The following is a 27303-nucleotide window of genomic DNA, read 5'->3' as shown; positions in this document are numbered from 1 at the left end:
TGCTCCTGCATCCCACTCACGCTTTTCTGTAAGAGCTTCTTAACTGTGGGACATCCTTCTGTCTGAAAGAGTAAACTGTGCCACTCACCATACAAAGACAAGTCTCAAAACCTGTCTTTTGTAAAGTCAGACATGTGAACATCTATAATCTACAAAATACATTGCTAATTTTATTATTATTGTAGATAAACTTGCTGCTAAGTTGTGCCATGTCCTTTGTCAGCTTAGCATGGTTGTGTATGGCATATTTTTTGTACTTCCTGAACAATGTGGTAAGACCTTCTATAGATGTGTCTTGCAACTCTGTGCTGCATGGCTTATGCAACTGCACCTTTTAACATTTTATCAAGTGAAACATTGTGATTATTGTTTTTTTTTAATTGCTTATTGCTGCTTTTCATGTCTGCATGTGTCCAAATGGTTATAATCATATTGCTTGGCTGTGGATCTTGGATGTTGTTGCTGTATTATTGTGCTAATGTTTTGCTGTTTCCTATTGTTCTGAATTGATTGTGCACTGTCTTGAGAATATTTATTTTGTTGCTGTTGCTGTTGTGGTGTCTTCATGTAAATTTGAATCACTGGTGTCAAAGAATCCAACCAAAGGACTGCAGTTGAAAATTAGTCAGTTTGCTAATATTTGCAACATTTACAGTAATGTTGATTACTGAGCGTTGTCCTTATACAAAAGAAGAAAGAAAAGAGAATAGGAGTTGTACACCTGGCCTGATACTGCAATAAATAATGCCAATGCTTAACATGTTACATCATTTATTTTTTCCTTCTTCATCTCGGGTTCCCCAATAATTCCCACAAAACTTGAGGAAATAGTGCCATTGCGGAACATACTTCTCACATACTCTAAATCACAATAAATAGGGAAAAAGGGTGTGAGGAATTACACCTGGATTGGTTTGATAAAGGTGTCTGCATGTTTGTTGGCAACTGTCACTTTCTGCTGGCAGAACACGCTGAGATTCTTTAAATTCATCACAATGCTCTTTTCAGGTTTGTCAAGGTGTTTTCTACTGACTGTAAGTTGTATGAGTCAACTTGTTAATCCATGTGAAAGATGGAAATGTGATGATAAGCCGATGAGCTGATAAATCTTTTCAAACAAAGAAACAGTTTTAAAGCCTGCATTAATTGTTGTGTGTGTGACTTGGAGATACTATCATACTACATTTGCTGTGTGTCTCATCTCTTTCAATAAAAGCTTCATTGTAGGGATTTACGCTGCTTGCTAGTTCAGTACTTTGTAAACACTAGACTGTCTGTTATTACAACTGCAACCTCTTGTTTGACACGTGAACTGGAGAAATACTGGAATCAGCCAATAAAACACCCATCATGTGTAAGTTTTTAATTGATCCCCAGGTACCTTAAAATCCCAAATTCTCAGAGCACATGATTTCAGAGCATTTTACATTGGGTAGAGCCATGATAACAGTAGGCTAACACTCATTCATTTCTACAGTGTAGTGCTGCCACATTTTATTTCCTGCAAAGAATATTATGTTATAAATAACTTTTTATTCTTTAAAAATGATATACTGTGGTGGTGTTGTTCCTTTAAGGCAACTCTGTACAGAAAAACTTGCTTTGGATGTCAAACAACAAGGGACTGACTGGACTGATTTTAAAGCAGTAATTGTCTTAAGCATTTACAAGGCAGGTTGTGGATTCATAAGGCCCCTTTACTGATGTTTACTGAAACAAAGAGTTGAAGTGTGCATTAATGTGGGTATCAACAACATGAATTTGGTAGAATAGGCTGAACCGTCTCTCCTCAGTCTGTTGTGGTTAAACGCCTGAATAAATGACCTGCAGCTGCTGCTGCCATTATCAGGCTGCTATAAAGTATAAAACTGCCCAACCAGTTTGACAGGCTGATGCATGGACACAAACACACACACACACACACACAATTGCAAATTTAGTTTTTTTATTTGCTGAAGGTCAAGCAGGTGTTCTTTATCACTCAAAGACATAGGAGGAGTGCAGACCTCCAATTATAAAACATATACGATGCGAAAATGAACAAACAAAAAAGCGTCTTTAGTAGAGCATTCTATAGTTTGATCATAACATATATAGAATAGTGGCACAGGATATACTTCATTAAGTGAAAGAGCCTTTGGGATCTATCATGCATATATATCATCAAACCATAAATTCCAACATAAAGCAATATTTTATTGTCATAAAAACACTAGATATACATGGTAGTGGGATTTCTCGCTTTGACATTTGCCTTTATGTGAACATATATTAACTTTACTCACTAACTGGCTAAATAACAAGTGAATCAATAACAGATCCAACTGCGGTTAGTTTTATACTATGCTACTGTACGTTAAACAGTGCATATAACAAATGTACATGACTAACCCCTTTTTATTCACTTTACAACAAGTGATCACGTCTTTGAATGAAAAAAGATTTGATGAATTAATTCAGTGAATACATAAAATCTATATCATGTAGATATATACATTTACTGACTGTTTATGAGCTCATGTCCTGAGTTTGGTAAACTGGATAAACCAAGAAAAAACAGACGTGAAACTGTATACATACCGACTTCAGACCTCATTTTGACCATGTCTATATTTTGTTGCTGAATACATATTTGCACAATTCCCACAGTCTGTCTCCGTCTTAGTTTCAGACATAGTTCCTTTACAGACAGACAGACAGCCATCACGCCTTGGTCTTCCTTCTTCTTCTCCAGAAGTTGAAGGGACCCAGATTACTTTTGACATTTTGCAAATCGTTATCCTATCAGAAAAAACAAACAAACAATGTTTGATTAGACATTTTTACATAATTATATAGCAAATATTCTAATTTGTGGTACACATGTCCATCATGTAAGCTCTCAGGATGGTGCATTTAAAGTCTTTTCAGTTAATTTGCATCTATTGTACTTTATGTATGTTTGTTTGGTAACAATTAAAATCAACTAAACAAATGAGGCATTCCTGTTTGTTCAAATTATTTATAAAAACCATGCCCATTGCATCACAATTACACCAGTCATTTTAAACCGTGTGGCACCAAAAACTTTGAGGAAAGTTGCAAGGAAGTAAAAAAAAACAAAAAACCCCCAGAAACTTTTACCTGTGTTGATCCAATATATATATTTTTATATTATAGTCCCTATAAGTACTACATGTTTTTGTACTCCATAAAAAGATTTTTACTGCTTTTCTTTAAGCTTCGTACCCCAAAATTTGCTGTACCTTAGAATTCGATGAGTACACCTCTCATGAGTTTTCAGAGATTATTGTGTATTATTGTGTATTGTTTACACCCCTTTGCCCACTTTTATTCCCAGTTTTGTACACCATAGGTACCCAGTATTTACAAAAATAACCTACTTAAGAATATAACTACTTCTCCTTTTCTTTAAAATGCAAAATCACAATGAACACAGATCGTCTGTTGTTTATTTTAAGTCAAACCCAACACACCTGCTGCTGAAAATACTCCCTAAATATGTGTTAATCCACAGTTGAAACTAGTCCCCATCAAATGTACTATTTTCTCCAATTTGTGTCATTACAGTGCCCAGCTGTTTTAGGAAATTATTTAAAAATCCTTCAGTAGGAATGAATAGACTTGGGGCTGTGAGCCGCAGACAGGAGAGATAATTTTGGTCTTTTTGTGGATTTGTTGACAATAAGACAAATGTAGAATAACAGCAGTGTTTTCCTTTCACAAATACAAGGTAAAGAACTAGATTAAATGCAAAATACATTTAATTACCAGTAAGAACCGGTAAGAATTTATTAGTAAATATACAATGAAATTACATTGTCAATTGTGGGCTGTATTATAAAATGAGGCCCTAACTGATTTGATTTTATAGCCCTTTGCTTATGGCTCAGTATGTGTTATCAGTGGTTAGGGTCAATGTGACAGCTAGCGTATGTCAGAATTTGATCCAAGTGTAGATGGAAAGTGACTGGTGTCAATTATGTATCAATGTCCATTAGTGAATTAAGAAAAACAAGTGAAGACATCTTCAAAACATTCTGTATATGATCATCCGGAATGTGTCACCCATGTTGCCCAAAGATAGGATATCTCAGTGTGGCTGTGTGTAAAATTTGGCAGGGAAAAGCAGGAAAGGACAAACAATATTCTTGCTTCTTTTTAAAGTCAAGGCCCATGAAAATATATACGTAGAAATATAAACGTCATTAGATTCAATTTATTTTTGTTTGGATGAATTATTATGAAATACATGAAGCTAAAAGCTTATTTAAAGAATACTTTAAGCCATTTTTTGTATTTGTTTCATAAAAAAGCTTCTATAAATCATAAGAAAAAAACACCTTGTAAAGTTCCTGTAAAAGTGTTATAACATGCAACTTGCTCACTAAAATAATAAAATGTTTAGAACACTAAGGATAAGATAATGTCCATAATGCCCATAGTTACTTCTGATTATGGTACTGAACAATCCATGAACCTCTGGTTGTTACAGAGGCAAAATATATCTCATAACTGACCTGTTAAAAATAATTCACCATGATTGAAATAGCTAATGTAAATAAACAACAAGTGAAGCTTTTGTATAGTAAACTGCTGAAACAGGTGAAGTGAACAGGTGCTGGTCATGGTACAAACTTAAACAAGGGAGGAAAACACAATATAGCTGTACTTCCTGCTCAAAATATTTTCCTACTGCTTCAACCAACAATAGCTGATTGTATGTCAGAAAACGATGCTTTTGTGGCTGACCAATCAAAAGTTTAATTTTCCCATTTTACACTCCTCCAAGACACACCAAACAAAGCAACTGCATCTGAAGTTCAAGTTGAAGTTTAATTTTTTTTTGTGTGATTTCAACCATAAAAAATACTTAATTTCTTCAGGATCAGGACACACTATAAAGTGCACGTAGCAAAGTAAAAAGATGAAATTAAGATACATATAAGTGAGATGACTAACTTTATATGTGTCTGTTAAACTACTGTGAACCTCTTCGGAACTAAAAAACCTCTTGTAGTGAATCATCAGGTGGGAGTGCTTGTTCATCTGCAGATTATTTCCAGTTAAATTATGCCATTCTGATTTGGTCAGCTGCAGGGCTCTTTGACTGACTAATTGGTTGGTGGTTGCAGTCAGAAGTTTGTTTTATTTCTGCATTTATCATAGAGTGATGGTAGCCTATAAATCTGCTGCAGCAGCACAATCCGTCACACAAACAAAGGTCAGGGAAGGAGGAAGTTCCTAAACTGCCAAGGAGCTGTTATAATGTTGCCTTAAGAAAATGTTAACAGCATACCACACAGTCTGTTCTAGAGACAGACGACAGCAAGTGATAGTGGTGTTGACTGATGGATTTGTTGGAAGTGCCTGGCTCGGCACAAGTTAATACTAGTTGGCAGGTAATTGCTGCTGTAAGGATTATATATTTAACCCCTTAACTTACTGCTTTCATTGCACCTTAAGTAGAATTAAGGTTGGACAAATAACCTTATCCCACCCTGTCTGACAATATTAGTATTCAAAACCAAGACTGTTTGCATGCTTTTTAAGGTTGTGCCATTCTATCAAAAGGAAATATTCTGGATGTCTAGATGTCTGGAAATTTTAGTTTAATCCGCTAGAATTTGAAATACATTTCTGTGGGTACTTTGAACAAAGTTTGCCTGTCCGTATTTATCATATTATCAAGTTTAGGCTGCTAGAGCTTCAAAATGATCCAGCTTTATTATTTTGGATGTACAGGTGTTATAGTTGGGGAATCTAGTTCTTTACCTTGAATTTGTGAAAGGAAAACACTGCTGTTATTCTACATTTGTCTTATTGTCAACAAATCCCACAAAAAGACCAAAATCAACCTCTCTCCTGTCTGCGGCTCACAGCCCCAAGTCTATTCATTCCTACTGAATGATTTTTAAATAATTTTACAGCTGGGCACTGTAATGACACAAATGGGAGAAAATAGTAAATTTGATAGGGGCCTAGTTTCAACTGTGGATTAACACACATTTAGTGAGTATTTTCAGCAGCAGGTGTGTTGGGTTTGACTTAAAATAAACAACAGACGATCTGTGTTCATTGTGATGAAGAAACATGACACCCTGTGCAACAGTGTGGCTCACTGATGTTTTAATAGTTTTGACAATGGATCTTTATACAGCACAGAGGAATAATGCTGCACTCACATGGAGTCAGACAAACTGTAGACGGCAAACCGGGTGTCATGCAAATTCTAATATTTGAACGTTTTGCTGTTCTCTGCGATGGTATTAAGCTGGTATTAATGCCCGATGTTACATAGCTCCCTCACACAAGGAGAAAATATGTACAATCTGGACAACGACACAACGAATAATGAATAAATTACATAAAATAATATTCACAAAATATTTTTATTTAATATATCTATTCCAGACTTTACCATAACAACATGTTGTCGTGCGTGTTTCGTTTTGCCGTCCTGCCATTCTGTCAGACGGTTTGTTTGTTTTTACTGGGAGGAAGGTGCCATCCCTCTGACATCTACCTGAATCAAGGTGAATGCAGCATATATTACATAATAAGATATATTATCTTTGGCTAACAATATAGTAGATTCAATTGAGTTTTGGTCAGGGAATTTATTAATAATTCAAAAAAATATAGAATATAGCCAGCATTATCTTTTAAATCTATCCATCAGGAGATGAAAATAAAATGGGGTTTATCATGAGAGGAGTCCCTAAAATGCTCATAGATTGTCTCAGGAAAAGGTGTGGCTCAGATACCAAACGCATAACTTCCTCCCATGAAGATGAGATGGCACCAAACAACACCTAACATGTAAAACCCACACAAGAGAGGACTGTGGAGGGACAGGAGGGAAGGGGAGTTGTGTGTGTGTGTGTGTGTGTGTGTGTGTGTGTGTGTGTGTGTGTGTGTGTGTGTGTGTGTGTGTCCACGTGATAAGATGCAGAGGGAAACATAGAGAGATATCTCTGGTGCTTTCCATCTGGCAACTATTGACACGTGCTCATTTTATTAACACCACATTGAGTCACTTCAGACTGACGATTAGCAAGAGTTTTATTTTTTTTATAGTTGTGAAACGACAGAAATGTACATGTGAGATTACTTCCCCTAAAGATACATACACACCACAGTAACCACCGGCAGGGTAAAATCAAGCCGGCTTGGTATTTCCCTAGGTTTTTCACTCTTGTGACACTGACTAATATCACTCAAAAAACAATTGAAACTGCGTTTAATACTTTAATTTCACACATTGCAAATTGTAACTACAACCAGGAATATGCAATGTGCTATATAACACATTTACTCTTATTAAACTAAAGGCGATTCTAAGTTTTAGATGATTTCACACAAGCATTGCTGCCATGTCCTGTGAGTTTGAATGGGCATCAAAATCCATGCCTGCAACCCTGCTAGTGGTTTTAAATGTGCCATAAGCAGCAAAGAGTGCCACATAAGTATTATGTGTGTGTGTGCTTGCCCAGCTTGCAAAGTGGTATTGATTCAGCACATAATAAGCTTTTACTTTAGATTTTTTTTTTTTTGTAAACAATACAAAATTACATTTCTTAACTCTTCTTATATCTCTTTGGAAAGTTGAATCCAAATCCACCAGAATTTAAAATACATTTCTGTGAGTACTTTGAACAAAATTTGCCTGTACGTATTTATCATATTATCAAGTTTAGGCTGCTAGAGCTTCAAAATGATCCAGCTTTATTATTGTAGATGTACAGGTGTTATAGTTGGGGAATCTAGTTCTTTACCTTAAGAAGAAGTAACTATGGGCATTATGGACATTATCTTATCCTTAGTGTTCTAAAAATGTTATTATTTTAGTCAGCAAGTTGCATGTTATAACACTTTTACGGGAACTTTACAAGGTGTTTTTTTTCTTATGATTTATAGAAGCTTTTTTATGAAACAAGTACAAAAAATGGTTTAAAGTATTCTTTAAATAAGCTTTTAGCTTCATGTATTTCATAATAATTCATCCAAACAAAAATAAATTGAATCTAATGACGTTTATATTTCTACCTATATATTTTCATGGGCCTTGACTTTAAAAAGAAGCAAGAATATTGTTTGTCCTTTCCTGCTTTTCCCTGCCAAATTTTACACACAGCCACACTGAGATATCCTATCTTTGGGCAACATGGGTGACACATTCCGGATGATCATATTAAAGTGGATGTTTTGAAGATGTCTTAACTTGTTTTTCTTAATTCACTAATGGACATTGATACATAATTGACACCAGTCACTTTCCATCTACACTTGGATCAAATTCTGACATACGCTAGCTGTCACATTGACCCTAACCACTGATAACACATACTGAGCCATAAGCAAAGGGCTATAAAATCAAATCAGTTAATCAAAGAAATCCTATTTGTAGAATTTAGGGCCCCGTTTTATAATAGAGCCCACAATTGCCAATGTAATTTCATTGTATATTTACTAATAAATTCTTACCAGTTCTTACTGGTAATTAAATGTATTTTGCATTTAATCTAGTTCTTTACCTTGTATTTGTGAAAGGAAAACACTGCTGTTTTCATTTGTCTTATTGTCAACAAATCCCCAAAAAGACCAAAATTAACCTCTCCTGTCTGCGGCTCACAGCCCCAAGTCTATTTGTTCCTACTGAAGGATTTTTAAATCATTTCCTAAAACAGCTGGGCACTGTAATGACACAAATTGGAGAAAATAGTACATTTGATGGGGACTAGTTTCAACTGTGGATTAACACATATTTAGGGAGTATTTTCAGCAGCAGGTGTGTTGGGTTTGACTTAAAATAAACAACAGACGATCTGTGTTCATTGTGATGAAGAAACATGACACCATGCACATAAGTCATTATGTGTGTGTGTGAGTGTGTGTGGCAGTGTGTCTTCTTGCCCAGCTTGCAAAGTGGTATTGATTCAGCACATAATTAGCTTTTACTTGTATTTTTACATAAAAATCTAAATTTTGTAAATTATACAAAATTAAATTTCTTAACTCTTCTCAATGAGTCTGTTGTCTCGAGTAATTTCCAAAATATGTATATGGTAAAGGGGCACTCCAACAATTTTACAACAATCAGTTGTCAGTTGCTGTCTGGCAAGTCAAAGAAATGTTAATATTGAACGTAACACTAACAATGTATGTAATTTGTATTCTACCAAAATATCAGCACTTGGTGAAGGTTAGGGAGAGCTTGGACTCTGGTGTCAACATCTGTACGTTAGAGCATCTTGGCTTTGGCTCGGACATTTTTAACAGAAACCCCGGTAGATGGTGATTATGCCTATATACATTTACAGCTCTTTCAGTGTAATAAAATATCCTTGTTTTCATGCTAATTGAAGGGAAGGATCCCTACAGATGCAAAGCCCCAACCAGACCCCACTGTTAGTTTTTGTGTGTGGCATATTTGGGTGGTTATGAAAACCTAATGAAACAAATGACAGAAATGAACTTTCTGTTGGGAATCAGTAAGTAATTAAGTGAAGTTCATGAAAGTTATATAACAACACTGCACATAGGTCAACTTTGCGATCTATGATCTGTAGTAAGTAAGTCAGTTTAGAGTTGGTAGGAATGTTTTTTGTGATAACCATGCTTTTTTTGGTGAAATATTGGCAGCTCTTCTGGGTTGGGAGTATCATAGTATTGCATTTGTATCTTTCTGTTAACTCTCTTTCTTTGCAAACACATCTGTGTGTTTTTCTTGGCATGCCTTTACAACAGATGCCAGTGTACTAGACACACAACATGCCCAAGAACAGCTACAGCAGACCTTTAAAATAGGTCTCCTTCCATCCGTTTCTATGCACATATAAAAAAAAAAACCACACATATAGCCGAATACAAGAGTTTAGACTGTGTGTCTATGTTATATGGTTTTCTGAACATTAGAACGGCTGCTGCTAACTACTGCAATACAAACTTTTGCATTTCCCTGTTTGTTCAGTTTGGATCTCTAACTGCAGTGAGCTTCATTAAAATTGGAACTGGATTGATGGCCACATTTTCGGACTGCGTATTTGGTAGGCACGCATGATATTATCGGAAGAACGAACCAAATATAAGGGGAAAACCCTTCTGAGTTTTAATACATTGCTCCAAACCTGGATTAAACCGAGCTATTTTTTTCTGGTTACTTAAAATGCACGACAAACACCTTTCCAAATGCGCTGTTTAGTATTAGATTCCACAAAGCTCAATTGAGAGACTCTCATGTAGAAGACATGTATTCAAAAAACAGACATGAACATTACTTCCGCATATGAGTTGTTTTTGGAAAGATCACAAAGTTAGAGATATAGAAAAAAGATAGTTATCCCCATTGCAAACTAACCTTGTAGTAAAGAACCTAAATTTTACGGTAGCCCTAAGAGTTCAGTGCAAAAACAAATGCAAAAACAATGGAAATTGTTTCGAGGGACACTAAACACCCTCACGTTTATCATTCTTTTGTTTCCATTGACGTCTGTGCTACAGTACTACCATTTGCATTTGGTTGTGTTTTCTCACTTTGCAGCTTTTTTCGAAATTCTGCGTGTGCGTGTGTGTTGTGACATTGGTGAAGGTGTTTTCTTAATTTGCTTGTGTTTTGTTTATTTGCATGTGTTTTCTTAAGGTGCAGTGTGTTAAGCTCAGGGCTACCATACGAATGAGCTTTTATTGCATTTGTGTTTATTTGTGGCTGAAGGTTAAGTGAAACCAGTCACAAAAGGTATATAGCTCCCTTTTAATAAGATTAAGTTTCACTGTAACTGCCAAGTTATTCAGCTTTTGTCGTCCTTTCTGCCAAGTATGAGCTATCGTTGTCATCATAAATTCCCAATATCTCTGGAGGCCATAATGAACGTCCCACCCCATCCCATCCCATCCCATCCCAGCTACCCTGCAGTTATGTTGCTGTTATCTATCTAGTCATTATTTAGTTTCTGCACAACATTTCCCTTCCTGGACATATTTGTGTTTCAGGTTGATAAAAACTAAAATAAATGTAAAATTTAATTAAAAAAACTATATTTAACAGTAGTTTGAAACAAATGAATCACAAAGGATAAAATACATAGGTGAAATATAAAATGGTCTCTGCTACTCTCTGTGCTTTTAGATGAACAGTCCCAGTAAAATAGAAAAGCAGGAGAGAAGAAACAGTTAAATCTGTTAAATCTGAAAAAAAAAAAAGTTAAATCTGATTTATCATTGTAGATGATTCTATTGATAATGTGACAGCAGTAGGTGAAAAGCTGTGGTGTACTGCAGTGTTTTAGACCCTAATTAGCAGCTGTAATGTAATTTGATTCCTGAGCTCAAAACACTTTCCAGTCAGTTTCTCAAACGGGGGTTTAGCCTTTGTTTGACTCTTAACAGGAAATTAAGTCATCCAGTACTGAAAAACAACCGTACACATTAAGTCCAAGGGAGGAAACTACCTTTAATCTCAAAACCACAGACCGTCAGTTATATTTTTTTTCTGTATACTGGTTAGGTGTCTCATGTACTCACCCATGTTGGTTTTTATGATAGTGTGATTCAGGATCCTGTTGTGTGAGGCTATTTACAATATTTATGTTGTTAAAAAATACTACATACTATATAACTGTGTGGTTTTGGGTGTCTCGTGGGTGAAAACCATTTTACTTAATGGAGCTTGAATGCCTGCATCAGCCGGAGCACATTTTACACCATCAAACATGTATTTATATATTTTCTGCTTTCAGTATTCTATTGAGAATAACTGTAACAGCAAACTATGACTTAAAAAAAGCATTTTATCTTTTAATATAATTGAAGTAAAAAATATATTATATTTAATATCACTTCTTTAGAGTCTCTTTTCAAGTATAAGAATCAGTGAAGTCCAATTTAACCTGTCCAACTTGCTGTACCAATGCTGAATTTGTTTCACCAACAGCATATTTACAGACTAGAGGAACAGGGATTGGTCTGGACTGCACTACTGAATGTGAAACATAGACATAAACATAGAGGTGTATCCAGGTATCTGTAGGATAATGGAGAAAAATTAAACTGTATTCTCTATATAGGTGAAGGCTACAGTGGCTTTCAAACTTTACTAATATGCTACAGTGGTGGAGTGTAACTAATGATATGTACTTACAATTTAGAGCTATTGTACTTTATTTGAGTCTTTCCATTGTATGATACTTTATACTTCTACTCTACTACATTGACTACATTTACTTTGCAGATTAAGATTTTGCATAGAAAACACATGGTCGGTTAATGAAATACAATGCATTGTTATAAACTTCCCAAAGTAGTTATAGTATAGTAAATTAGCTCCCTTTCAACCAGCTACATTATTTAGGCTTATTTGTTAATATATCAGTAGTAATAACACAACAAATCATAACTCACAGGAGCCATAAATCGTACTTTTGATACTACATGTACATTTTGCTGAACATGTTTATGCACTGTTACTTATAGAAGATTTTGAATTAAGTATTTTTAAATTATGGTACTGCAACTTTTACAAGAATACTTCTTCCACCAATGTTGTATTGCTCTCATTTAATAAAGCACCAACTAAAAAACTAAGAATAGAATGTCTAAACAAACATGGGTGTATAACTATTCTGTCAGCACACTGTTTAATTAGTTTTTAATAAAAGATGGAAGGATAAGCCAAAACAAAGGTGGATTTTCAGGTTTGGAGATGTCCTCTTGTGTAATTTAATGTCGGTATTAAGCTCTAATGTCGGCTCCTGGACAAGTAATGTACATACCAACAAACACATGCAGAATGCGTGCGTGGATAGAGGCAAAAGGCTGTGTGCACATAGTTCACAAAAGCAGTCATGACTGACGTTCGTGTGGCGTAATTAAAATACCTAAGCTAATGACCTGACTAATAACAAATGAATACACATCTGATCCGATAATTCATTTAGTGTGATGTTCTCACTAGCAGGTTGACCCACATCACCTGGAGGATGATCCACATTTTATCAACTAGATTTCTTTTGTATCGCCCTTGCAAATCAACGGTTTGTGGGTGTCTGCTGGAATTAAAGTGGAGAGGAAGAAGTGAAATGTCTCTTACGGGAAGAACTGCTCTTGGGTGTGTATTCAAATTTGCATTTCACCCAGCTTCCTGCTGGTGCTGTTGATTTGAAGCTTTCCCTGGATAATTGAAGTTAAAAAAAAATTAGAATGCCCCTTTTGCTTTTCATTCATAAATATTAATTTAATCTATTATCGACATGGGGGATAAGTGCCAGTGTAGTGTCAGTTTTTTACAGTTCGTAACACTCCTTTCTCAATACTTCTTTCTTTCTCTGACAGCAGTCACTGTGGACATTCATTCATTCATTAAATGACCACATCCTTGCAGTGTTTTTTCACTTTTTTTCAGTGAAAGTGGCTACATTTTGGTGATGGCGAAGACATGGTCGGGTTAAGGCAGGGACAGGATTATTTGTAGCAAATTAAATTGTAAGGAACTTTTAATGTTATACATTATCCATCATATTGATAAGTCCACGTTGTGAAATTGGAAGTTATTTATTCCTGTGTTTTGAACAGGACTGGTGTGATGTTATACTGTTGAAGTAAATTAGCAAACATGTTCCTTGTTGGTTGTTCACCTTCAGAATCATTCCTGCATTTGCTCTTAGCATCTAACTGGTGGCTGTTAAATAAAATAAAATATTATATATATATATTCAAATAATTGCATTAATATCACAAACAAGCAACAACTAGCCGACTATTTGGTTTTGATTAACGACTACTAAGTTTTACTGTTCCTTCCACAACCCAAAAGAGGAATTATCTTCCTCATGAAGGTGGAATGTCCACAGCCACATGACCAGATGTCCCCGTTGGGCACAATGAATACTGGATGTCTGAGCATGTATGTGGAAGATTGTCAGGGATCGATCAGATCAGGCATCAAAAATCTTATTCCACAGGTTCTTGAAAGAGAGGACAGAAGGTGTGATGACCAAATTCAGAAGCCAGGGTTGACTGGTGCTGTTGTATTTCTGTATCCATATTGAGTATGCATACTGAATATGTATAGTTTTGTTTGTTACTATTGGAATGACTTTTCCCATGTGCGAATTAAAAAAATAAATAAAAGATTCTTCAATGAGAATGGTGTTACATATTGTAATGCTGCTGTTAGTTATTGTTTTGGTGTTGTGGAATGAGTGACACAACTCTACAGAAATGTGTGTCAATTGTAAAACAGGCTCACACGGCCAGCTTTGACTTTATGATTCAGTGACTCAAGTAATTATCAAACTCAGCATCTAAAAAACACAAACAAAAATTATCCACAGTTGCTTGCTATAGTGCTTTAGTTTCATTGTGACTTATACTGCAAGGCAACCAGAGCTCATTGCAGTGCACTCATAAACACTCACATCCCAAAACCACGAACATTCACAACTGCAGTTGTTCCCAATCTGTAGGAGTTGTCCCCAAGAAAAGGGACATCATTTGGAACCAAACTAAATGCAGGACAGGGTGTAGCACAAACAGTACAGACCAACAGCTTTAGGAATTTCAAGTTCATTTTCAAACTATGGTTTTATGACTTCCGGATGATTTCATATGTAATTTCTGACTGAATAAACTGTGGATGTGCTCCGCCATCCCAGATAATAATCACAGAGCTAAAGAGAGAAACCAAAGTCTCAGACTGACAGGCCTTAATGTTCATGCTGCAGCAGTACAGGAGAGAGGTCTGGCAGAAGTTGTTAACTCACTGTCATTTTTTAGATAGCTGAAAACAATGGCAGGAAGTGGAATGAAGCATGGGGCAATTGGAGGACTTATCGCAATGATCCATGCTCTAATTTTGCCATCAGTGTTACTAAATAAAGAGGTTTGCTGAATCCAGACTTTTGTCATTGAACTGCAACTCTAACATTGTTTAATAGTCTAACTAGAGTGATTATTGTATTACAGAAAGTCACATGTAATGACTCAAGTTATTTACCAGATCAATAAATCTGAAGGTGTGACCATGATTCATCGTAAAACTGCATACACTGATACCAACTAGAATAACAAATGAATGGAGTGATTGATTTACGCCGATGTAATAAATGCATTTTTGTGGATATGCTTGTGTTTGTGTATGTATCTGTGTGTGGGTGTGTGACAGAGATAGGGAGGGAGACAGAGAGAGAGAGAGAGAGAGAGAGAGAGAGAGAGAGAGAGAGAGAGAAATGGTGGTAATTAGTCTGCTGATTTACAGGAAATTCCAGAGCTGTCCATAGCTGCTAGAGCACAAAGTAAGTAAGTACAAATGATGCTATCACTGCTACCACACACTTGGTTTTCAAACATCTTGAGGACAGCAGAGCTTATGCTTAGCTGCTTTTTATTGATTTTAGCTCTCCTTTAAACACTCTGCAGCCATACCTTTTAATTCAGAAACTTAGACATCTGGATGTTAACTCCAGAGTTATCAAGTGGTATTAATTTTTAACAAACAGAACTCAGCGGGTGAAGGTCTCAGCTGAAAACCATCAGTCCTGGAGCTCCACAAAGCTGTCAGTCCTATAAGTATCTAGGTGTCAATATTGATTGTACTTTAACCTAGAATGTTGACTGGGTATGTTCCTGACTTCTCCAGAGAACTTTAAAGAATTTTATTTTTTATTTTTTTACGTCTGTAAAAAGTCAAACAGAAAATTATGTTTTTGTTTTATCATGCTTTTATAGTGTTATCAGGTATGGAATTACTGCATGGTTGGGAATCTTCCTGTGTCATTAAAAGTTAGCACAATTGGTTCAGACTGCGATGAAAATCACACCTAAGAAAGATCATCATAATATTCAGTCTCTAAATGACCAAGGCGTATTTGAACAGGTAAAGAGAATATTCTGTGATCCAACCCACATTCTGTTCTCTCAGTATGAGGTGTGACGACACAGAGCTCAGCGGTTTAAATTTGAATGGGGTTAAGACCTCCTTTGTGCCTGTGTTAGAGTTCTAAAGAGTAGCCTAAAATGAGCAGTCACGGAAGCTGTACCGTAGCACATAACCATAACTGTTGCCTTACATTGTGTATTTCTGTATTTGTATTTATTTTTGGTATTGTATTTCTGTGTACTGTTTAACATTCTATGCCTGCTGTTGTTGTGTGTATGTATGTATCAGTCTATCTTAAAGGCACACTATACAAGATTTTTACCTTAATATAATAGCTTCGAAGTCATTTCGATGGTAAACAAACTCGTAGTATAGCGAATCATCCCAATAGCAAAGCTGGAGAGGGACGCCGTTGGCAGAACCAGCAATGCAAGTCTGAAAGGTGGCGTCCCACCAAATCTCACGAGAATCACGAATTGCTTTACGGGGGTTACATACATCAGCGACATAAGAAGCACCCTCAATGGAAGACACTAGCAGCCATTCACTCAGACGTTACCTGGTCAGTAGACATCTTCGGAGTCTATCTTTGCCTGTTCGATGTCCGAGCTTCCATCCTACTGAACATGTACCGGTATACAGGGGGGAGGGGATCAGGCTGTGAGTGCAGAGACGCAGAGCCGTATATAGAGACGGCTCTGGTGAGCGGTATTTATGACAGTTAACGTTAAATACAAGTACTCCGCAGCGACTCTAGGGGAAGCTGTTTGACAAAACCGGAAAACTGCATATGCTTTTAATTGAAAAGAGGTGGTAGCGAGCTTGTGGACACAAAGTACTCTGCAGGAAAGGGGTTGATCCAAACAGGGTCAAATAAATATGAGCCTTAAAACTCTTCTCTCAGCAATGAAACCTTCCTGAGCTTCATTTTTTAGATGATCAACATGTATTCTTAATTTGTTTGACTGCTTTGTGGCACTGCCAGGTCATCTGAAAACAAAACAGCAGGACGCATTGATACATTGATACGGACATGTAGGCACCTGTTGCTCTGCAACTTAAAAACACGGCTGTAGGGGTAATAGCGTTGATAGTGTATATGGTTCATATAATAAGTTCAAATTACTTAGATAGATGGGTCAAGGTGTATATTGTGAATGCATACTTTGCCCCCACTGGAATCATTTTAAAAGTTGTTTCCAGTCGAGCGCTTGTATTCAGAGTAGGGGGGAAATGAGGAGGAGGATAAACTGGAGCTCAGGTACATGGGTTTTTCAGTCCCCTTTTTATGAGTTGAAAAATATCTCTAAATTTAAACCATTTCGGTCTACCACAGAAAGTCATTCATGCCTTTATTTCACCCCCCCGACAGAGTTCAGTGTCTGTGCATCTGCTGTCACGGCACCTAAACTGTGGAATTAATTGCCCTTCACACTTTTAAACCTGGCATTTAACTGACTTATGATTTTATATTATTTAGTTCTTATTTTAAATACTTAACTTTTTGGAATTGCTGATCTTTTCACTGTTCTGTTTTGTATGCAGTCTCTTAAGATAAAGTGAGGCTTCAACTGGATGCGATCCCAAATGAGATAACAAACCCCCATTCTGCTCTATAATCATGTCACTGCTTGTTAGGAGGCTAACGTATTTTACATCAAGGTTGTAAAAAAAATTATTTTGATGAACATGTTTTCTCCAAAGAATTTCACTGCCAGACTTTCAAAGGTTTCTGTGTCCCGATTCTGTGTCCTGATTCACTGCATAGTGTTACGCAGTTTTAAACCTGTACAAGTACTGTAATGGATGAATTAATAAATACTGATATATACCTTTGAGTGAAATGTCTTGTCTAGATCAGCTGTAAACCAGTGCTGGAGTGTAATTAAGTACATTTACTTAAGTATAAACTTACATTTTACTTTTTTCCCCCACAACATAAAAATTATAAACTTTAGACTCCACTATATTGATTTGACAGCTATAGTTACTAGTTATATCTAAGATTAAGATTTTACACAAAACACATGATGATCTCATAAATTAGATTACTTCATAATAATAAAATCATTCAAGCTCCACCTCAATTAATCAAAACAGTAAAATGTTATTTACACAAAGGGCTCAGTAATAATAATCCAATACAATAATAGTTGATATACTATAACACTTAAGAGACACTTTTTCCAGTTGAGTACTTGAATTTTTGATTTAAAGGGACAGTTCATCACAAAATCAAAAATACATATTTTACTCTTACCTAGTGCTATTTATGCATCTATATTGTTTTGGTGTGATATCGGCCATAGAGATAGCTCTTTTCCTTCTACCAAACTACACCCACTAACTGTATAAACACGAGGAAGGAAATGCATGTTTGAGCAAGCTTACATTACAGCTGGGCTGAAAAGGATGCCATTAATGTTTACATACTGCTCTGTCACTTACATGAGCCTCTCGTCCGTGAGTAGAAGCACTTTTTCTTCTGCGCAGTGATACGTGAAAAGAAAATAGTTCCTACATGAAACTGCTCACAAGACTCTCTGTGGATTATCTTGAGTAACTGGGTCACGATTTCTGGAAAGATAAATTGCTTCAAATGTATATTTTTGGTGCTTTGAGCACCACAAGCCGTGTCCCATCTGGTGGAAGAGGTCAAATATGTATTTTGGATTTTGGGGGAACTGCCCCTTTCAGCACTTTTGCTAATAGTATTTAAATAACTTTTCAGGCACCTACTTACTTGCAGGGCTTTTTTTTTTTTTTTTTTTTTACAGTTACAGTTTGTTATTTTTAATGTTTAATACTTAATGTTGTGTTCTGTTTGACTGTGATACCTCTGTAAACAGGGGTTGACTGCCAAAAATCCAGTGATGTGTGAGTGTATCCCTGTGTGTGGGTGGATGAATGAGAAAGACAAATAGATACAGACATAGAGAGAGAGAGAGAGAGAGAGAGAGGGAGGGAGGGAGGGAGTAGGAGAGAGTAAGTCAGCTGACTTTTTGGAAAGACTGAAGCCATGTGTCTAGTTCCAAAGTTGCATTTTAGTTATTCAGCTTGGCTTGTGGGTAACTGTGTGTGTTTGTGTGTGTGTGTGTGTGTGTGTGTGTGTGTGTGTGTGTGTGTGTGTGGGGGGGGGGGCTGCCACACATAGGTAGGTCTGTGAGAACTTATGAGAGAGAAAAGGAGAAAAGAAAAAAGACAGTTTATTAGAGTCGGCTGATTTACTGGAAAGACCAGAAACCTGCCAGTTACTCTCTCACTTTCTGTGTTCACACAAACACACACACACACCCCCTACACACACACACCCACACACGGAGAGGGTGGATGCCAGACATTGGCAGGATGGCATGGTGCCCATAATACCTCACCAAGCAGCAAAACAAACAGGTCAAACCAGGCAGCAGTTGAATTTTCAGGCACAAACCACGTGAATTTTACACTACGGCAATTATGAGTACATAACAAGTTATCCAGAGACTGCCTGACACATCACATCATAAATCATACAATTAACACAGAATGATGCATTTAAAATAACACTCGTGACTCCAACTCATCGCTCATGAATGACTTTTCTCGTACAGGACTCCTGTCAGCTAAAAATAAGAAACTGTCATATTGGTGTTTTCCTGCTTCAAATGAATACCTGACTGCAGTTCATGATCCTTGAGTGTTAGTCTCCATGTGTGTAACTGTAGACTTCTTCCTTCCTGAAGTGTGTTACTGACATATTTATATTTCGTAGTAACGCTTCTGACTTAAACAATGGAGGTCTGGTGACATTTTTGTCATAAATCATGAGTCTTGCTGTGCCGAAACGGGTAAACACATGGAGCACATCCTTTATCTGTGCCCTCCAAAACCATTAAATCATTTCAGAGAAAGAAATCAGTATAATGATGTGACTACACTACGATTAAGGCACATTTTAGGCACAAAAAACACTTACGTAAGTTAAGGTTAGAGGAACATTGTTGTCATTGGCAAAACAGTGGTTAAGGAATGAACATAGTCAAGATTTAAAGAAACAAACAGCAGTATCCCGTGTTCCAATGTTCTTTTTGACGTTTTTTCAAGACACCTATCCCGAATTCCTTCCTTGTTACATTTTGTTTTTGTAGCTGTATAATAATGTTAAACGGCTTCTTCCTTTGCTCTCGACAGACTAGAATCACAATTACTATAGCCAATGTAGTATTTTGCATATCTGCATATTTTATTGCAGAAAAAAAACCATATGAGACACACAATATTGTTCCAAGCAGACTATTTGTATATATGTCTTAATGTATGTATGTAAGGGATCTTTAATATAGAAACTTATCGCTGGCCTAAAATAATTACAAGAGCCCACAGCATCCCTACAGCATTAGATATTTCAGTCATGTGTCACTTGTGTGGGTGTCCTAAAAATAAATGCCAACAGAAACATCACTGAAGAACCCTAGGAATGCATGTTAGACATCCACCCAAGTTTTTTTCAGGGGAACTTGGATAAACCAACTTCAAACTCTCTTAAAGTTGCAGGAAATTCCCTGCAGATGCCCGGAGGTTTAAGGTTAGTATCTATGGCACTGGAGAGTTTCACAGGCCAGCACCTGATGGTAATATTCAGCCACAGAGCAGCAAGATTAAACAAGTAAGTGAATTAAAGTGATGGATATCAGTTTTGCATGGATGGAGCAGCTGGGTAGTAAATCATCATCATTATCTTCATCATCACTAGTCATTTCTACTAACATAGTTGTTGCTACTGTTGTTGCTGTGCACCTTTGTCTTTATCTCTGTCCTTCTCTCTGTACCACCCATCCCCCCTATCCCTCTACCCATCTATCCCTTACCGTCCCAGTTGAATTGAATATTGAAATTAAACTCTCTTGGTTGACCAGCAAGAATTCTCGACTCTCTTAGACTATAACACAACCTTTCAACTGACCCCAATAACTACCGGCAATATATATGTCAGTATGTGTGTAGTTATATGTGTTACAGTATATATATATATATATATAGGCCAACGGTTATCAGCGTGAACAGGTACCTGGTGCAGCTGACAGCACAGCACTCAAGGAATGACCTACAGCCACTCCCAGCAATGTGGTGTGTCTTATTTAACAGAGTTGACAAACATGTTGACTTATGAGACAAGAAACAATTAAAATCTCACTAAATCTTCCAAGTGTATGCCTCCACTTTCTCCACTATCTTTGTTATTGTTGGTGTTATGTGTTTAAGCCATTTTTTAAAAATGTCTATAGAATTCTGACATCAGGAGTCAACATAAGCAGAGGTCACAACAAGAAACATGGTTCTGCCCTACATTTAAAACAAACAAAATTAAAAGTTTGAAAGTTTGAAAGTGCAGAAATGACCTCACACACGTTTTTTAAACTTAAGACACAATATAAAACAGTCTGTGTTTTTGTGTGAGCCAGTGTACACGACTAAATCCCCCATTTACCTGAAATCACCTTTCAATGGAAATGTCTTTGTGCTGCCATGCCATCTGCTGTGGGTGTGGCCACAGGTGAGATGGGTTCATGCTATGTACAATGTCATAGCAACAACAACAAAAGCTGAAAACAGGAAGAAAACAAAGAGCTGCAAAGCTATAAACATGCAGGTTGCAAAGACATGTTCAAAAACATACCTTAGATTTTTATTTACTTGTTTTAGAAAAGCACGCTTTGATAAGCTTCTATGTGGTTTACACGGCCGCTAACAAACCTCAGGCTACTTGCCAGTGGTATAACTAGGAACTGCCCTCTTAAACTATTTCTTGCATTTATACTTATTGTTTTAACCCTCTCTACCTGTGAGCTACTGAAATCACCATCCATAATGTTACTCAGGATCATGACTAGATAAATTTGGTTTTAATAAAAAAAGGCCCAATATGGACAAGTGCCTTTAAAAAAATATTCCCAAATATAATGTGACTATTGCATCATGTTGAATTCAGGAGACCGTGAAGCCAAAACTCCCGCCTGTGAGTGTCAGGGGTCAAGCATGCAGGATGCAATTTTAATGTTGAGAGATAATTCTAAACTCAGATAAGAGGAATAAAACTGCATAAACACATGATGCAATAAAAAAAAAAAAACATATCAACTGCTGAGTCAAGAGTCTTACAGCCTCTCTGCAAGGCTCTGCCACAGTATAGCCTGCTATAATCTGGTGGCTCGATTTCTTTTAAATCACGTGACTTGTAAGAAGGCATTGCCTTGCAGTTCCATTATCTGACCACGAGGTGGTGCTGCTCACAGGGGACGATGAGGCATTTATAAGAAACCTGCCTTGAGTTTGGAAATCCAATTCTGGTTCTCTGACTTCCATCACCCCTCCCTGTAAACGCGTCATCCTGGCACAGCTGCACAGGCCTTTACAGAAGCAGCTTTGTAAGAAGCCACTGCAACCTTGGCATTTACAAAAAATCATATGAAAGTGTCTTTGTGTTTTTTTCCTGTAAGGGTTACTTTTTTTCTTTGTGGGAACTCAGTCAGCTAATTTTTACTGTATTGCTTGTTTTTTTAATGAAAATACAGGAGAGTAGAGGAGCTGACAGATGACTATTTCCTCCCTGTATATCAGATTTGAATCAAATCATGCTTGCAAATTAGATTTGTTTTAGACTCAGAGCACCAGTTGGGTGGAGTTCACTGCATCACCACAGTTTGGAAGTGTTAGGTAAGTTGTCACATAACAAATTAGTTCATCTGTTTAGTTACCAGGATGATATACTAAGAAAATATTTAACACTATCTTAAATAGGCATTTACTCTAGGGGCAGGATTTGAAGTCCTCTGAACTAATGGTTTATGCAGGATTTTTAATCATGTTATGGTGATTGTCTTTTAGGATAAGAGGACACATAACAACATGCCCAGCACTGGGATACTGTCCTATAAAACTATTAACAAGCCATATGAAATATGCATTTTGTTCATGCACTGGTCTTTGACAGTAAGAGTTCTTTGTAGTTGTCAAGTTTCTCACACACAAAAAAGGTGCGTTTGTCTTTGTACTTCAAGGAGAATGGCACCTTTTATTGAATAGGTAGGAATCAGTAAGTGAGCCCTACTGTTACCCCACTGGGATGTGAACTCATGGCCTGTGCCACAGTCTTTCAGGGTGTAAGTCTGAGTGAAGGTGCTACACCACATAAATAGGATTTATACATTTACACTGCAGACAGACATTAACCACAACTTCAACCGTGTAGGGTTCAAAAAGTCAAAAAAAGGATTCGTTTTTCGGTTTCCTGTTCTAAGAAAGGGTGGTGCACCTTCACAGGTAAGTAACGACTGAACTGGCCTGTTGTATATAAATAAAATGACTTATTCGGTCCTCTTTAATGTCTTAAGTCTCATCAAGGCCCAAGGACAAAAACTTCTAACTTGTTTGTGATGACTTGAAACTCAACAACTGCGGTGACACTCCAAAACATAAAGTGTTCACCCTCTTCCCCCAGATGTCTGTGTGAATCTGTGGCAGCCTGTTATCTATTTACCTTGCTGTTGTTAGATCTTGTCCAGTAACTGATGATAACTGATGATAGAGGCATTCAACAGCAAAACAGATTCCATAGAAACAAGACAAAGGCATACCTAAGGCTCAAGCATTCATATCTTGTGACACACATACACACTCAGGTCTAGCTCTGAAGATTTCATGCCACATAATATCTTTAAGTCATCTCTGACTGTCTTTTGGAGGCCACTTTGTGTGAAGTTTTTCGTAGGCAATGGTATGGGGAAGTAAGTTTGTGATATCTTGTATAGTACCGCTGTTATACATGCTTGTGCAGCAAGCAAAGGTTCCTGGAATTCTGTTATGTAAAGGCCCCTCCTGGCTGATTGGGTTCAAAGTAGAGCAAGTATCACTGCCCTGGTTTAGAAGATTCATTTCCTGTTTTTACTGCAGGACTCTTGTTCAACTGCTCTGCAGGGCAACTGTAACAAACGTTAGTGATTTCAGACGACAACATCTTTCTGATGAACTGTCCACTCTTCTCCACACAGGCAAGCACATGCAAATTCCAAAAATATGTGTAAACAGGCAAGTTAAGTTTCAAAACGAGCACATAACAAACATAGCAAACACCCAGTAAGTCATTATAACTGAACTCATGATACTTCCTGTTTCACAGGCGATTAACAAAGCGCAAGCACCAAATAAGCGGGTCAAGAATATGTTGGTTATATTAAAGGCTTTGGCGCCATCTAGTGGTTATTTGTGATAGAGTGATTAATCTAAATCTTATTCAATGGGGACATCTGGTGTTCATTTATGAAATCAGATGTGGATCAGGTTTGTACCACCTGTGTCAAGTACAAAAAGCACACAAAAGAAATAATGCCATATATCTGACTTAAGTACATTTAAACAAGTAATAGTGTGCCAAGTCTGCTTAAATATTAAAAGTACTCATAAGTGTGTACAGTGTGTACACTTATACAGCGTTAAGGAACAGTGGAAGAAGTACTCAGACCTTATAGTGAAGTAAAACAGCAATACTACATTGTAGAAATAAATACTCAGTTTGAAGTAAATATCCTCATTCAAATTTTTTCTTGCAAAAAAAGTTGCATCAGAATGTACTTTGTGATTACTATGCACCAATGCACCAAGGCAAATTCCTCATACGTGAAAACTTACTTGGCAAAAAACCTGATTCAGATACTGATTTTCAAGTATCAAAAATTACATTTCTCATCAATTTCGGAAGAAAGATTGATGGATTATTAATGTGTATCACTTTAATGTTGCAGCTGGTAAAGGTGAGGTTAATTTAATTTACTTTATACACTGCTGGGTAGCTTTTGAATTCCCCCCCAGAGATCAACAAAGTCTTATATTATCCTATTTAACCTAATACTTTATTAGTTTATTATATTTCTGCAACCTTACTTGTAACTAAAGTTATGCTGTTATCAAATAAATGTAGTGGAGTAAAAAGTACAATATTTGCACTCAAAAGGAAAGTAAAGTAGAAGTACCTCAAAACTGTACTTATATACAGTGCATTGAGTGCATGTACTTATTAGCCAACACTGGTGTTAAGTTGTGAGATGGCTCTGAGTTGGACAACTTAATTACCAGTGGTGGAATGTAACTAAGTACATTGTTTCGATTACTGTTGTCAATTACAATTTTACACTATAATGTAGAGGCAAATATTGCACTTATTACTGCACTACATGTATCTGAATGTGTTACTTTACAGATTGAGGTTTTACATATAAAATATATGATTAGTTTATAAAATACGACACATTGCTATTATTTAAACTACACAAAAAGGTATAAAATAGCTAAAATTAGCTCCACCTCAAACAACTAAAAAAAGTAGTAAAATGCTATTTTCAGATGAATGCATCAGCAATAATAATGCAATATATAATAGGCTAACACTAACCAGTGCCATTTTGTCTATATCACACTTTACTTTTATTTTGATACTTTCTATACCTTTTGCAATGTGACGTGCCCTGTGTAGTTCAATGTGGGTGCCCTGTTATTAATGTATGTTTTGTCTAGGAGCTGCCAGAGGAGCTGATTGCGCATATCCACTCCGATCTGGAGCAGATGGGCCCAGTGTGAGCGGGACATAAAAGCTCCCGCTTCCTGCATGTCTCTCTCTCTCTCTCTCTCTATTCTCTCATCCCAGCCAGCACCTTTTGCTTTGTTTGCTAAGTTATCTCATTTGTTACTCCCCAACACCTCAATTTCCACTCACACTCATCCACATGAACACCACAGATACTACAAACAACCACATCTCATATTTCAAGTTGTGTTTAAGATATTTGTTATAATAAATATTTGTTACTTTTTGCAAAGCTGTGTCATGTCACTTTTTTGTCATGGCCAATGGGCCAGGTTATGACAGCTAATAATACATACTTTTACTTAAGTGACATGTTGTCTTCAGAACTATTAATTGTATACTCCATGTATTATTATATTGTACTGTTGCTACTTTTACTTGAGTGAATGATTTGAATACTTCAGATTACAATACTTTGATATAGTTTAAGTTATAAGTTTTAGATCAGTGGTGGAAGAAGTAAAATCCATCTTTCATCTTTAAGAATTTGACTTTAAGAAGCACCATACACCTCTGATAGATACACACTAATCCATTGGATATACAATATCTTAAAGATATTTTTGGAAATAAAGTAGGCCACGTAAGACACCTCTTTAATAAAATAATGTCGCATTTGGCGCCATCTAGTGGTTCTTAATGGTACAGTGCTTATACATTTTGATAAACTACAGGTTGAGGACTGGCCTAGGTGCAGCCATTTAAAAACACAAAAACAGTTACACATTAGGCTGTCTGCGACGTACTCCTGTAGTTTAAAATAAAAAACTGACACAGTAATAGCCCAATATGGTTACATTTGTATTGTTATACCGTCAACAATCTTCATGAGTTTTCATAATCACGAAATCCGTTTAGTGCCTATAGCAAATATTCGCTCGTCTCTAACTAGCCTACTGGTAATTCAACAATAACATAATAAATTCATGAACATACATGATATATATATATATTAAAGAGCAAGATATAAAGAGAAAAAGAAGAAAAATTAGGCAGATGACACGCTATTGCCGTTAGTTATATAATCACTTTCACTTTGTAATTTTGCCGATTTCTTCTTTTCAAAATAGAGAAAAAGGGGAAGAAATATACAGAACCTTTACTAATAGACCACCTTAAAGCATGATTGTATGGATGACATCCTGCGTTGCCTTTAAAAATATCTATCATGATTCTATTTTTGTTGTGAAGCATCATCTCTATCCACCACCCAGGGCAACAGGATACAGATTTACAAATAAGAGCCAAGAAGAAAACGTACCTTAAATTATGCAGCCATCATATTATTCCATATCATATTATAAGAAGGTAGGGCTCTGAAGGAAGATCCATCTACATATGGAGTAAACACTGGATTAACCGAACAAAGAAGCAAACGGTCGAGTTCCAGAGCATGTACTTGGTTTCACTTTTATTTTTGTCAAGCCTTCAGGCGAAATCAGCAACGTTGCAGCGGTAACTCCCATGCGATTCACAGCTGCTGGGCTGAGGTCAGTTTACCAACAGCTCCTTCTCTTATGGCAAAATAGCAGCTGCTGTGTATTTGACAATACAAATATGCCAGAGCTTATTTAAAAATATGCCAGAGCCAATTTTTAGCTTATGCAAAATAAAAGAATGCACATATACTGTACATTAAATTTTAAAGGGTCCTGGCAGATCTGAATTGAAAGTGAAATAAAAACAGGCTTTATGGGGCTTCCCCTACAACATTCAAAGCATATCTATATACACATTGGACAGGACAAGAGCAGATGTATTTAGTTCAAGATTTACCCGCCCACACAGGCCTGTTTGAAAGCGTCCAAACCTT

At 36.6% G+C, this 27303-nt stretch overlaps 1 long non-coding RNA gene across 1 annotated transcript; it reads right to left on the bottom strand.

The window, feature by feature from the left end:
- Positions 1-1928: 1928 nt before the first annotated feature.
- Positions 1929-27162, bottom strand: LOC127363780 (uncharacterized). Its single transcript, XR_007884939.1, has 2 exons — positions 26752-27162; positions 1929-2781 (listed from the first exon to the last, which is right to left on the bottom strand). It is a non-coding gene; the product is annotated as an uncharacterized LOC127363780 (long non-coding RNA).
- Between the last annotated feature and the right edge of the window lie 141 nt (positions 27163-27303).

This window comes from Dicentrarchus labrax, unplaced genomic scaffold (genome assembly GCF_905237075.1).
Source record: "Dicentrarchus labrax unplaced genomic scaffold, dlabrax2021, whole genome shotgun sequence".
Lineage (NCBI taxonomy): Eukaryota > Metazoa > Chordata > Actinopteri > Moronidae > Dicentrarchus > Dicentrarchus labrax.
This window is presented reverse-complemented; position numbering and strand designations above follow the sequence as displayed.